This window comes from Notothenia rossii (genome assembly GCF_949606895.1).
Source record: "Notothenia rossii genome assembly, chromosome: 1".
Lineage (NCBI taxonomy): Eukaryota > Metazoa > Chordata > Actinopteri > Perciformes > Nototheniidae > Notothenia > Notothenia rossii.
The window spans coordinates 2069486-2083261 of NC_136912.1; the positions used below are offsets into that span (position 1 = coordinate 2069486).

General features: G+C 39.4%; 1 protein-coding gene across 1 annotated transcript in view; it reads right to left on the reverse strand.

Annotated features, from left to right (window-relative positions):
• The window catches only part of LOC307045178 (uncharacterized protein), a 117178-nt gene that overhangs the window by 62160 nt on the left and 41242 nt on the right, over positions 1-13776 (reverse strand). The gene's annotated exons all lie outside the window — the stretch shown is intronic.

Consider the following 13776-nt stretch of genomic DNA (forward strand, 5'->3'; position numbering starts at 1 on the left):
GAGAAACCTCAGGGAGAGCAACAGAGGAGGGATCCCTCTCCCAGGACGGACAGACGTGCAATAGATGCCGTGTGTAAATTGAAAAGATAATACATTTGCAACATAGGTAGTCCAAATGTTTGGAAATGCATGTGTGTATAATAGGAAGATGAATCCACGAGGATATCCATCCAGGACTTATGATCCAGGACCACAGCCACGACTCAAGATCCAGGAATCGCGATCCATGACACAGGACCGCAGGATCATCCATGACTCCGGATCCCGGCGTATATAGACACCAAAAAGAAAGACATTTGGGGAAGCTGGGTTAATCGGAACATGAGAGTACACAGGTACAGACAGAGAGAAGGAAGAAGTAAGATGTCCCCCGACAAACTAAGCCTATATCAGCAAAACTAGGGGCTGAATCTAATCAGCCCTAACTATAAGCTTTATCAAAAAGGAAGGTCTTAAGCGCACTCTTAAAAATGGATAGGGTGTCTGCCGCCCGAACACAAACTGGAAACTGATTCCACAAAAGTGGAGATTGATAAGAAAAGGCTCTGGCTCCCATTGTACTTTTAGAGACTCTAGGAACAACCAACAACCCTGCATTCTTGGAACGCAATGCCCTAGTAGGACAGTAGGGTATAATGAGTTCTTTAAGGTAAGATGGCGCCTGCCCATTAAGGGCTTTGTAGGCGAGAAGAAGAATTTTAAATTATATCCTGTGTTCTATAGGGAGCCATTGTAAGGCAGCCAGAACAGGAGTAATGTGGTCCCTTTTCCTAACTCTGGTTAGTACACGAGCTGTACACGAGAGTTACAATAATCCAGCCTTGAAGTAACAAATGCATGGACTAGTTTCTCTGCATCGTTTTGAGGCAAGATATGCCTGATCTTTGCAATGTTACGGAGATGGAAGTAGGCGGTCCTTGAAATTGATTTGATGTGGGTGTTAAAGGATAAATCCTGATCAAATATAACACCAAGATTCCTTACAGTCTCACTGGAGGTCAAATTAATGCCATCCATAGTTAATATATCTTTAGATAATTTGTTTCGTAGATTCTTCGGGCCAAGTACAATAACTTCAGTTTTGGTCGTGTTTAACATAAAAAAATGTAAGGTCATCCACGTTTTTAAGTCCTTGAGGCAGTCTTGAATTTTATTTAGATGATTAATTTCATCAGGCTTGATTAATAAATATAGTTGAGTATCATCCGCATAACAATGAAAGTTTACAGAATGATTCCTTATAATATTGCCTAACGGAAGCATATATAGTGTGAACAAAATAGGTCCAAGCACTGAGCCCTGTGGCACTCCATGGCTAACTTTGGTTTGCATGGAAGATTCATCGTTGACACGTACAAACTGAGAGCGTTCAGATAGATAGGACCTAAACCAGCCTAAAGCAGTTCCCTGTATGCCAACTAAGTGCTCTAGTCTTTGCAATAGGATATCATGGTCGATAGTATCAAATGCAGCACTAAGATCGAGCAAGACAAGAATAGAGACAAGTCCCTTGTCAGAGGCTATTAGAATGTCATTTGTGACTTTAACCAGAGCTGTCTCTGTGCTATGTTGTGTTCTAAAGCCAGACTGAACATCTTCAAATAAATCATAGTTTCTTAAGTAATCACACAGCTGTTTTGCGACTGCTTTCTCAAGAATCTTTGAGAGGAACGGAAGATTAGAAATAGGTCTATAGTTGGCTAAAACCTCTGGATCGAGGTTGTGCTTTTTAAGAAGCGGTTTTATCACTGCTACTTTGAATGATTGTGGAACATAGCCTGATAATAAAGACATATTCATAATATTTAATAAAGAAGTGCTAATTAATGGAAAAACTTCTTTTAACAGCTTAGTTGGAATCGGGTCTAAGATACACCTTGATGGTTTAGAAGAGAGAATCATTGAATTTAATTGTTCAAGGTTTATGGCTGAAAAGCATTCTAGTTTACTATCTAGTGTAATATTAGAACTTACGTTTCAGGGAGCTGTTGATAACACTATACTGGTCAAAGGCAAGAGGTCATTGATTTTGTTTCTAAGAGTAACAATTTTATCATTAAAAAAGCAGACAAAATCATGAGTGCTATGGGAATAGAAGGCTCAGTCGAGCTGTGGCTCTCTGTCAGCCTGGCTACAGTGCTGAAAAGAAATCTTGCATTATTCTTATTCTCATCTATTAATGAAGAGTAGTAGGCTGCTCTCGCTTTACGCAGTGCTTTCTTATATTCATTGAGAGTAATATGCCAAATTAAACGAGATTCTTCAAGTTTAGTGGAACGCCATATCCTTTCAAGTTGTCTCGACTTTTGCTTTATTTTGCGGGTTTCGGCATTATGCCATGGAGCTAATCTATGTTGTTTTATTTTCTTCTTTTTCAAAGGAGCAACAGAGTCTAATTTTATTCGCAGCGCATCTGTAGCACTATCAACAACATGATCAATTTGGGGTGGTGTACATTTTGTATAAGTTTCCTCCCCTACATGCAGACATGCTATCGAGTTAAGTAATGGTGGAATCTCTTCCTTAAATGTGGCTATAGCACTAACAGATAGGTTTCTGCTGCAGGAGCTTTTGGCTAATGCTTTGTAGTCTAGTAACAGTACTTCAAAAGTTACAAAGAAATGGTCGGATAAAGCAGGATTATGCGGTTCAACTAATAGTTGCTCAATTTCAATACCATAAGTCAGAACAAGGTCGAGAGTGTGATTATAGCAGTGGGTTGGTTTATTTACACTCTGACAGAAACCAACAGAATCTAATATAGAGTTAAATGCAACAGTAAGGCTATTTTTATCATCGTCAACATGAATATTAAAGTCACCTACGATAATTACTTTATCTGTTTTAAGAACCAAAGTTGATAAAAACTCAGAATATTCTGATAAGAATTCTGAATAAGGACCTGGTGCACGGTACACTGTAACAAATAAGATTGGCTGCAAAATTTTCCAGGTCTGATGCGTAAGATTGAAAACGAGGCTTTCAAAGGAGGTATAATTTAATTTTTGTTTAGTATTGATAAGTAAACTTGAGTCAAAGATTGCTGCAACTCCACCTCCTCGGCCCATGCCTCGGGCAATATGAGTATTGATATGGCTGGGTGGAGTGGCCTCATTTATGCTGACATATTCTTCATGTCTCAACCAAGTTTCAGTGAGACAGCATATATCAATATTATAATCTGATATTAAATCATTTACCAATATTGCTTTAGATGCTAGAGATCTTATGTTTAAGAGACCACATTTAATCTTCCTTTTTTGTTGCACTGTAGTAGTTGTTACATTTACTTTTATTAGGTTATTATGTATGACACCTCTATTATGTTTTACCTTAAATTGTCCTTGGGCAGACACACACACCGTTAATATTGGGTATTTTATTGGGTTCGGGATTCCTATGGATGACTGCCTAGGAGAGAGCGCAGAGAAGCGTGTAAGACTGCGACTCTGCCTCCTGGTCTCAACTCCAGTTTGTCATGGATTAAGTCCACAGAGCACTGATATGTTTGCCGAAATGAGATTTGCACCTTCCAAAGTAGGATGAATGGCATCTCTCTTAATCAGACCAGGTTTTCCCCAGAAGGCTGTCCAATTATTTACGAAGCCCACATTGTTTGCTGGGCACCACCAAGACAACCAGCGCTGAAATGATGACATGCGGCTATACATGTCATCATTGATCAGATTGGGGAGGGGACCAGAGAAGAGTATGGTGTCCGACATTGTTTTAGCATAACTACACACCGACGCCACATTAAGTTTGGTGCATTCTGATTGGCGTAAACGAACATCATTACCACCGACGTGAATAACAATCCTACTGTATTTACGTTTATTTTTAGCCAGCAGTCTAAGATGCGCCTCAACGTCGCCCGCTCTGACCCCCGGAATGCATGTGACTGTGGACGCTTCAGTCTCTAAATTCACGTGTCTCATAATAGAGCTACCAATAACAAGAGTTGGCTTCTCAGTGGGTGTCTCACTGAGTGGGGAATATCTGTTAGATACATGAACGGGTTGGTGGGGACCTGCGGGTTTCGCGTTATGCCCGTTATGCCCCTTCTGAACAGTCACCCAATCTCCCTGCTGCTCGGGAGTTGCCGGGGGACGGCTAAGAGGAGCTACCTTTTTGCCGGTCCGCACCGGCTAACATGGGCTTTACTGTAAATGAGTTATTTTCTAAGATGCGGAGCCGGGCTTCTATGGCTATGATTCCCGCTTCCAACCTAACAACTATACTACATTTAACACATGTATCGGTACCAGTAAAGGAGGTAGGTAAGTAACCAAACATGAGACAGTTAGAGCAGGAAATAGCACCCGAGGGTGGGGAAAGAGCCATGGCTAGCTATCAAGCTAAAGTAGCTACCGTTAGCAAACCCGAAAAGAGTGTAGGCAACTGTGGAGTTACAGTCGCTAAGAGAAGGAGAGTTGTGAGTGCTTAAGCTGTAGTAACGTGTGATTAAAACGTCAGGCAGTTGCCGTGATCAAGAGTTTTAAAACGATCGATTAAGTTAAGATAATAAGCTATCAGCAACAGAACAGGCACACGGGATACCCGGAGATGACAACAACAACAACCAGAAGTTACAACATGCTTACCGCAATAGTGGTCCGTGTAGAAACAACCCAGAGAACAGTGAATGATTAGCGATCACATTAATTAGAACGGTGCGTGGTTCTCGTTCCAGTTCCCTCTCTGTCCGCTCTGTGGTCAGGTTACTGCTGAGGGAAGTCTGAACTCTAACTATGAAAGCAGAACACAGAGGTGTGAGCAGCTTCTGTCTGATGCAGATAAGAAAAAGAAGAAGACTGCTTTTAACTCAGGGCGTGGGAATATAACACTGAGGTCAGAGAGGAGAGAAGGAACTAGAAGGGTTTGGTGCAGACGTATGATCCATAAGAGTTCAGTCAATATGTTAAGACTTAGAATAAGAATATCTCTCTAAATCACTTCAACTTAATAAAAACAGAGCTGGAGATTCTTTAAGTCGTCTTAAGAAAAAAACAAAGCAAAGTGTTTTCAGAGAGAGAGGATGGAACAGTTATGCAGACACTATATTCTCATTTTAACGCTTGTAAAGGTGATAAGCAAACTGATATTCTATGCAGATGACTCGAGCAAAGGACAGAGGCAACGCACGACAAGGTCTTCAGAAAATCCATCAAACAAACTAGTAACGTCTTTGAGTTTCTACAACTCTACACAAATACATTTAAAATGTTTCTGCTAGGTTTGTCTTTTACACAAATCCATCCCACGTATTCCAACATGCGACCTGGTTTTACAAGTCCCACATTTCCCAGAATCCCCTCTGTTCATGTGATGAATGTAAGTGTAGATGTACAGTACCTGACCCAGAGAGCAGGAAGACGACTAATCCACTCGCTGCTGCAGTTAGACTCATAGCTGCTCCTCCTCTCCTCTCTGTGAGACTATAACACATGTCAGATTAAATAATGTTCACAGGAGGTATACAGAATCATTACATCAATAAACTGTTTCTACTCACAGTGAAGGAGGAACGATGCGTTCAAAGATAACTTTCCTCTGAAGCAATGAGCAGCAGACGGATATCAGGCTATTAATATTAGCTTTCCTTCCTCTTTAGATGATTAGTATGCATGATGAGCCAAATGCCAGTTAACACCCGTTATTACATGGTTTAGTTGAATACTCGATTCTGATTGGTCAATTCAGAACACGTGACACGTTGTTAATCCAGAACAGACAGACCGCTGTCAAGGATTTATTGACCGTTGTTAAGGACGCTCACATCTGCACAAAGAAGTCTGTTCGATTTAACTGCATACAGTTTGGCCGAAAAGCAAACTGCATGCAGTTTGCTTTTCTAACTGACAAGACAAGAGCGACAAGAAAACAGCGGAGAAGTAACGGTGCAGAAACCCTCCTTTTTACGCAGCGGTCCAGACATAGACATCAAACGGTGACACATATTCAGTTGCCAGTTCCTTTGGCATTAGGGCAGGGATATCTAGATACTCTCCAAGGTTTGACATAATGAATTGTGCTACTTTTAAAGCAAGCAGCGATGTTTTCAAATCTGTAATCAAAAAGCTCCTCAAAAACACTATCGAAGCAGTTCCTGCCGTTGCTACGTTAGTTCAAACGGGAACAACGGAATATTTTTTTTAGCCACACACACACACACACACACACACACACACACACACACACACACACACACACACACACACACACACACACACACACACACACACACACACACACACACACACACACACACACACACACACACATACACACACACACACACACACACACACGTCGGTAAATGAGATGGATTCGATTTTTTCATCTTGGTGTTTTCTCTATCGTGTTAGCTCCACACGTTCACTCTAAGGTGTTGTTTACATTCTGTGATGCGTGAGCTGATGACGTCAAGACGAGTTAAAAAAATGTTTTCTCAATTTTGTGTGGAAAAATGCGGGGATTATGCGGCCTTTTGATAAATATGCGGCCTTTTAAAAATCTGCGACATTTTGCTGATTATGCGTTAAATTCTGCGATCGCAGAAGCGCGTTTTTCTGGAGGGTCTATAATATACTACTGACTGCAACTAATATACTACTGACTGCTGCTAATATACTACTGACTGCTACTTATATGACTGCTGCTAATATACTACTGACTGCTGCTTATATACTACTGACTGCTGCTAATATACTACTGAATGCTACTAATATACTACTGACTGCTGCTTATATACTACTGACTGCTGCTAATATACTACTGACTGCTACTAATATACTACTGACTGCTGCTTATATACTACTGACTGCTACTAATATATTACTGACTGCTACTTATATACTACTGACTGCTGCTAATATACTACTGACTGCTGCTTATATACTACTGACTGCTGCTAATATACTACTGACTGCTACTAATATACTACTGACTGCTGCTTATATACTACTGACTGCTACTAATATATTACTGACTGCTACTTATATACTACTGACTGCTGCTAATATACTACTGACTGCTGCTTATATACTACTGACTGCTACTAATATACTACTGACTGCTGCTTATATACTACTGACTGCTACTAATATACTACTGACTGCTACTAATATACTACTGACTGCTGCTTATATACTACTGACTGCTGCTTATATTCTTCTGACTGCTACTACTGACTGCTGCTAATATACTACTGACTGCTCTACTAATGTACTACTGACTGCTGCTAATATACTACTGACTGCTGCTTATATACTACTGACTGCTGCTTATATACTGACTGCTGACTGCACTATTTGTATCACTCATCAAAGACAGCAGAAAACATGCATTATGTACTATGGAGGAGACTGACAGAGGATTACTCACAAAGTACACAGAGTAAAAGTACTTCATTTCATTTCTGGTAGCAGTCAAACTAGTACTGAGTCCAACAGAGTCAGTTTTATTAAGAAATTGTGGTAACAAATATTTGTATCACTCATTGAATATAGCAGGAAAAAAATGAAGAGCAGCTGATTTGAAAAAACAAACTCGAGTGACCGCTGAGTGACCGCAGTGCAGAATCGCTATATAGTTTAAATCTTCTTACAATGTTGTCCATTTTAGACATAGGCCTATTATATTTACAGCCCTTAATAACATTCATTTTCTGCGCTCAATATGTGTCTTGGCTGTTTTCATTGTGATTATATGATGAATTGGAAATGGGGGACCCTGATGTAAACAAGACGAAAGTCTTTCTCTGGTCTGCATCCCCTTAACAATTGTATGTTTTGAGCTGTACTGTACTGTAACCAATATACAAGCTGTTAATAAACTTTTCAATCAATCAATCAATCAATCGCTAAATTCACCTTGTTTCCCCTTGTTTATAATATTATCACCGTTCCAAGCAAACCAGGGCTTTTGTTTTGAAATGACTTCCGCGAGTTTCGCCCCGCCCCTCGCTCCAATGACCATTTAGTAAGGTAAAAAACAAAAAGGCCTCTCAGACGCTCTTCCGCTAACTTGTGTAATAAAGAAAAACAAATGGACCGTAGATACACGGATTAGGGCGACACCATCTGGTCACAACGTTAAATATTTGAGCATGTTTATGTACAAATGAAGAACCTTTTTCCTTCAGTGAGTCTCTTGTCTTTCTGACTTGATGGGTATTTTACTTTATATGAAATACATAACAATAAGAGTGAAGAACATCTAATACTCCTCACTCTGAATCCAGAACAATACAACTGCAGGAGTATGGATACAGCGAGATGTTTGCATGCATTTTGAGCCTTTTGGGCAGAATCCAGCAGAGTGGATCGTGCTGTTCATCCTATGTAATCTATATGTAAAGAAAACAGTCTAAATATTTAACATGAAGCTGTGAAACAGTCTCAATAATTGGCAGCACAAATGTAAGGTTTAATTTGAATAAAAGGATACATATTGAGATAGGAAGTTCTAATACCTTAAGAGAAGAGCTTGAATATAAAAAAATACAAACTCTTTTGGCTCCTTCCTGTCTTCCTACTGGGTCTTTCTTGGCTTTGTACTGGCTATCTTCTAGCTCTATTCAGGGTTTTGGATTTTTTTTCTAGCTCTATCCCTGATAATTTTCAGAACCTGAAGCTTCGATACGGACTCTCTTCTGGTTCTCCTCTGGATCCATCCACTATCTCTTGTCTCTGTCCAGTGAATTACACTTGTGTTACTGGAGCAGGTAAAGCATACAACAGATACTTTCAGCATTATCGGAGCACGAAGTGGAAGCTTGGATGAAACACAGCAGACTTCTAAACAATGAACACCCGCAACTTGGAAGAAATAAAGTTGGGTTTTATGCGTTCTAATATTGCAATGCAAACCCATGATGTAATGACAGTAATTCAGAATAATTGAGTCATTGAATGCTCATTTCAGTAGATTTAATCAAACAAAACATAAAAATATTGGACATGGCCTCAAGACTGTAACCACATCACATTCTGTTGAAATAGTCAATTACTAGCCATATCTTACACATTGCTGTTTTGAATCATTAATGTGTGGATGACAGTTGAACTGGATGATGTAACATTTATGCCATCTGCTGGAAAGAAGACGTATCGCTCTGTTGGCGTCGTTTAGACAACAAAAACAGAGTGAAGCTCTCATTTCATCAACTATCTCTGAGTACAGACACTGTCCTGCAGAGAGCACACAGCCCAACAGCACGTCTTTGGTCTAGCATCACTTTACAAAACGTTTGCATCAAGACACTAAGACTAGCTGGTCCCTTGTATCGGTCAGTCCACCTTAAATGAGCAGTGGGTGATCAGCAGGTGAAAGGCAGGACACGGGAACTTGGTCCTGAGGAGATGTAACGATTATTAAACAAGAAAGTTGTTGAGTCAAGGGGTCAAAGAAATGAACATTTGTGATCATTAATGAATCGGTTGCAGGTGGGTGAAATCAGGTTTAGGGAGTAACGTATTACATGTAACGGCATTAGGTCATCAGGATACAAAATAGACAAATGTATTCCCTTACAGTTACAGAAGCAGCTGACGACCAACACACTTGTGTCTTTTGAAACGATTATGCCATTTAATTCTTTTGTCACAAACATTACAGTTCTATATTTCCTCTCCTGTATGGACCTTCATGTGTGACTTTAAACTTCCTCTCTGTGAAAAAGCTTTCTTACAGACTGTACAGCTGTGTGGTTTCTCTCCTGTGTGGACTCTCATGTGTGCCTTTAAACTTCCATTCCGTGCAAAATATTTGGTACAAACTGAGCAGCTGTGGGCTTTCTCTCCTGTGTGGACTCTCATGTGTTCCTTTAAATTTCCACTATGTGAAAAAGCTTGCTTACAGACTGAGCAGCTGTGGGCTTTCTCTCCTGTGTGGACTCTCATGTGTTCCTTTAAACTTCCACTATGTGAAAAAGCTTTCTTACAGACTGTACAGCTGTGTGGTTTCTCTCCTGTGTGGACTCTCATGTGTGCCTTTAAACTTCCACTCCGTGCAAAATATTTGGTACAAACTGAGCAGCTGTGTGGTTTCTCTCCTGTGTGGACTCTCATGTGTTCCTTTAAACTTCCACTATGTGAAAAAGCTTTGTTACAGACTGAGCAGCTGTGTGCTTTCTCTCCTGTGTGGACTCTCATGTGTTCCTTTAAACTTCCACTATGTGAAAAAGCTTTCTTACAGACTGAGCAGCTAAAGGGTTTCTCTCCTGTGTGGACTCTCATGTGTTTCTTTAAATTTCCATTCAGTGAAAAAGCTTTCTTACAGACTGAGCAGCTGAATGGTTTCTTTTCAGCACTAGGTCGTGAATCACTGACGGATTCATGTCTATTTTTCAGTGAGTTTGAGCCTGACGCAGGTTCTCTGGTCTCCTTCCAATCAGCACTGTCTTCAGTGTCAGGTTCAGAAGAGTCTCCAGGTTCAGGTTCAGAAGAGTCTCCAGTGTCGTCCTCAGTCTTTGGTTGTAAACTGCTCTCTGGATCTGAGTTCCTGGCTGGTTCTGGTCCTCGACAGTCATCTCCATCAGCTTCTGTTTCCAGGTGTTCAGTTTGTCTTTGATGAGGCTGAGAGGACTGAGGTTTCTCTTCATCATCTTCACTCTTCACAGGGTCAGGAGTGAAAGTGGACTTGGTGATATCAGCCTCCTCCACCTCCTCACTGACCCTGAGTTCCTCCTGTTCCTGCTTAATGTGTGGGGGGTGCTCTGGGTGCTCCTGGTCCAGACTGGTGCTCCACTCCTGCTGGTCAGGGAGAAGCTCTTCTTTAACCACCACCAGCTGCTGGACGTCTGCAGGAAACAGGAAACACACAGTCAGAACAAACTGTTAAGTGTTAGCATTTTAAAATCTAATCACCATTACAATGGGAGACATTTTTCAGCCCTAATTAATGCCTTTGTTTTTATATTTTCACATTATCTTTCTTTGTCCCACTTAATGTGTATTTGTGTTGTCTCAATTCACCTTATGTAGCCCAGCCCCTTTGAAAATGAAAAGGTTTTTTTCTTCTGGCGGAGCACTAGCTGCAATAAACAAGGAATTGTATTTGGGATCGTTCACAGATACACTACGCCTACAGTATAGATTTAAAATACTCTGTTACAAATTAAAATCCTGCATTCAAAGCTTATTTAAGTAAAAGTATGCAAGCATCATCAGAACATTTGACAGCACCTTATTATGATGGTGCAGTAAAATGTTCCCTGTCAGTGTTTAATTTATGATGTTTCTTTATTATTTCGTATGTTGCATTTTACTGTGGTACATGTTCAAAGTTGCGCTTGTATAAATGATTATAGATGAAGGAACCTGCTAAATATTAAAATGTGTGTTTTTTATTTACAGTACCAGTCAAAAGTTTAGACACCTTCTCATTCAATGGTTTGTGTTTATTTTAATTTGTTTCTACTTTGTAGATTAATACTGAAGACATCAAAACTATGAAAGAACACATATGGAATTATCTAGTTAACAAAAAAGTGTTAAAAAAATCAAGACTATGATTCTTGGCTTCTCTCAGTCAGCTTCATGAGGTAGACACCTGGAATGGTTTTCAATTAACACGTGCTCCTTGTCAAGAGTTAATGACTTGCCTTCTTAATGTGTTTGAGACCATCAGTTGTGTTGTACAGAGTTAGAGTTAGTGCACAGTGGAAAGCCCTATTTGACTACTGTTGTAATCCATATCATGGCAAGAACGACTCAACCCAGTAAAGAGAAACGACCGTCCATCATCACTTTAAGAAATGAAAGCCAGTCGATCCGGAAAATGTCAAGAACTTTGAATGTATCCTCAAGTGCAATCGCAAAAACCATCGAATGCTATGATGAGACTGGCTCTCATGAGGACCCCCCTGGAAATGAAGAGCAAGAGTTACTTCTGATCAGAGGATCAATACATCAGAGTTACCAGCCTTAGAAACCACAAATTAAAGCACCTCAGATTAGAGCCCACATAGATGATCACAGAGCTCAAGGAGGAGACAATCTTAAAGGTCCCATGACATGGCCATTTCTACTGATCATAATTCCATTGTTGAGGTCTACGAGAATAGATTTACATTGTTCAATGTTCCAAACTCACATTGGTTTCTCAAACAGCATCTCTGTATAGTATGTGTATTCACTCTGTCCTACACGCCTTGTTGGAGCTCCTGTGAGAACAACACAACTAAGGATGAACAAAGCGGTACGTTCAAAGAAGAGTACCTCGTGGAACTACTTCGAACTGACAAGTGCAAATGAAGTAAAATGCAAGTTTTTTAAAATATATTAATAATCGATTAATATTCACCAGGGCTGTCCGATTTTCGAATTTGATCATGGTCAGGGGGGGGGGGGGGCTTTGCTGGTGTCACTGTTGGTGATTTATTCAGAATTCAAGGCACCCTTAACCAGCATGGCTACCACAGCATTCTGCAGTAGCAGCAAAATATAAATCATATTCTGGATTTTTTAACACTTCTTTGTTTACTAGATAATTCTAGTTAATGTGTTATTTTATAGTTTTGATGTCTTCAGTATAAATCTACAAAGCAGAACCAATTTAAATAAATAAAAAACTTCGAATCAGAAGATGTGTCCAAACTTTTGACTACATCTAATACTAGTGTATATCTCTCTCAAAATATATATTCTGTGTGTATATATATATATATATATATATATATATTGTACACAGAATATATTATAAATACATGTTGGCAATAATTGATTGATGAGATTTTACATTAATTTATATTAACGTTTTACTTACTTAATGACCTTTGTACTAGTTCCCCTATTCTTTATCAAGTAACATTTTAGATGTGTTTAATTTATTATTAAACATATTTATTGATTGATTTCTTTATGAATTATTCTCACGCCATTTCAATTAATCCAAAGTATTTGTTTTTATTTGCTTTTACACATTTAAAAAGAAAAGGTGAATAAAGAAGCACATTAAAACTAAAGTATCAATGTATGTCACATTTAACCAACTAGTGCCTACATGTATGGGTAATATTTAAATCAGTACATTAAATGGCATATTATTCAATCCATGTATTTTTATAAATATATTTATTTTGGTAGGTTTGCTTTTACGTGATACATTTGAATTATTATAATAAAGTACATGTGTCTAATAATACTTACATACTTTTACTTAAATAAGATAAACTTAAAGATATGAAATGCTTTAACTTGTAATGGAGGATTTTCACAGTGTGGTGTTTGTACTTTTACTTACCTGCAGCAAGTGCTGCTAAATGGTCTAAAGTGTTATTAATGTGATAATAAAGTGCTACTGAAGAGTGTAAAGTGTTAATTAAGGGTAAAGGGAACAGACCTGCTCTGTGTATCCGAAGCTGAGGCTGAAAAAAAAAGTCCAGAAGTTTCTGGAGTCTCTTGTTCTCCTCTTTGGAAAGAGACAGCTCCTCCTCGAGCTCTGCTATTGTTTGTTCAAACAGAGCAAATATCTCTTCAGCAGTGAGTCGCTGCTTCTTCAACGACAGCAGCATTTGGACTTTACTCATGTTTCCTAGATCACCTTTTCCTGCAGACTCCTTTAAACACACCGTTTCTCTCTCCGTCAAACTCTTAATCTGACTAGCGTTGCTAACGTGTTTCCAGCTAGCATGCTAAGCTAGCTCCTATAGTCCGAGGTAAACGCTCCAGAAAAAAGAGCACAGAGTCCATTCGGAGGTTTATCCAAACACAGAGATGATGGATCAGTAGAGCTGGAGCTCCCACACACTTTCTCAGGAACACAGAGAGA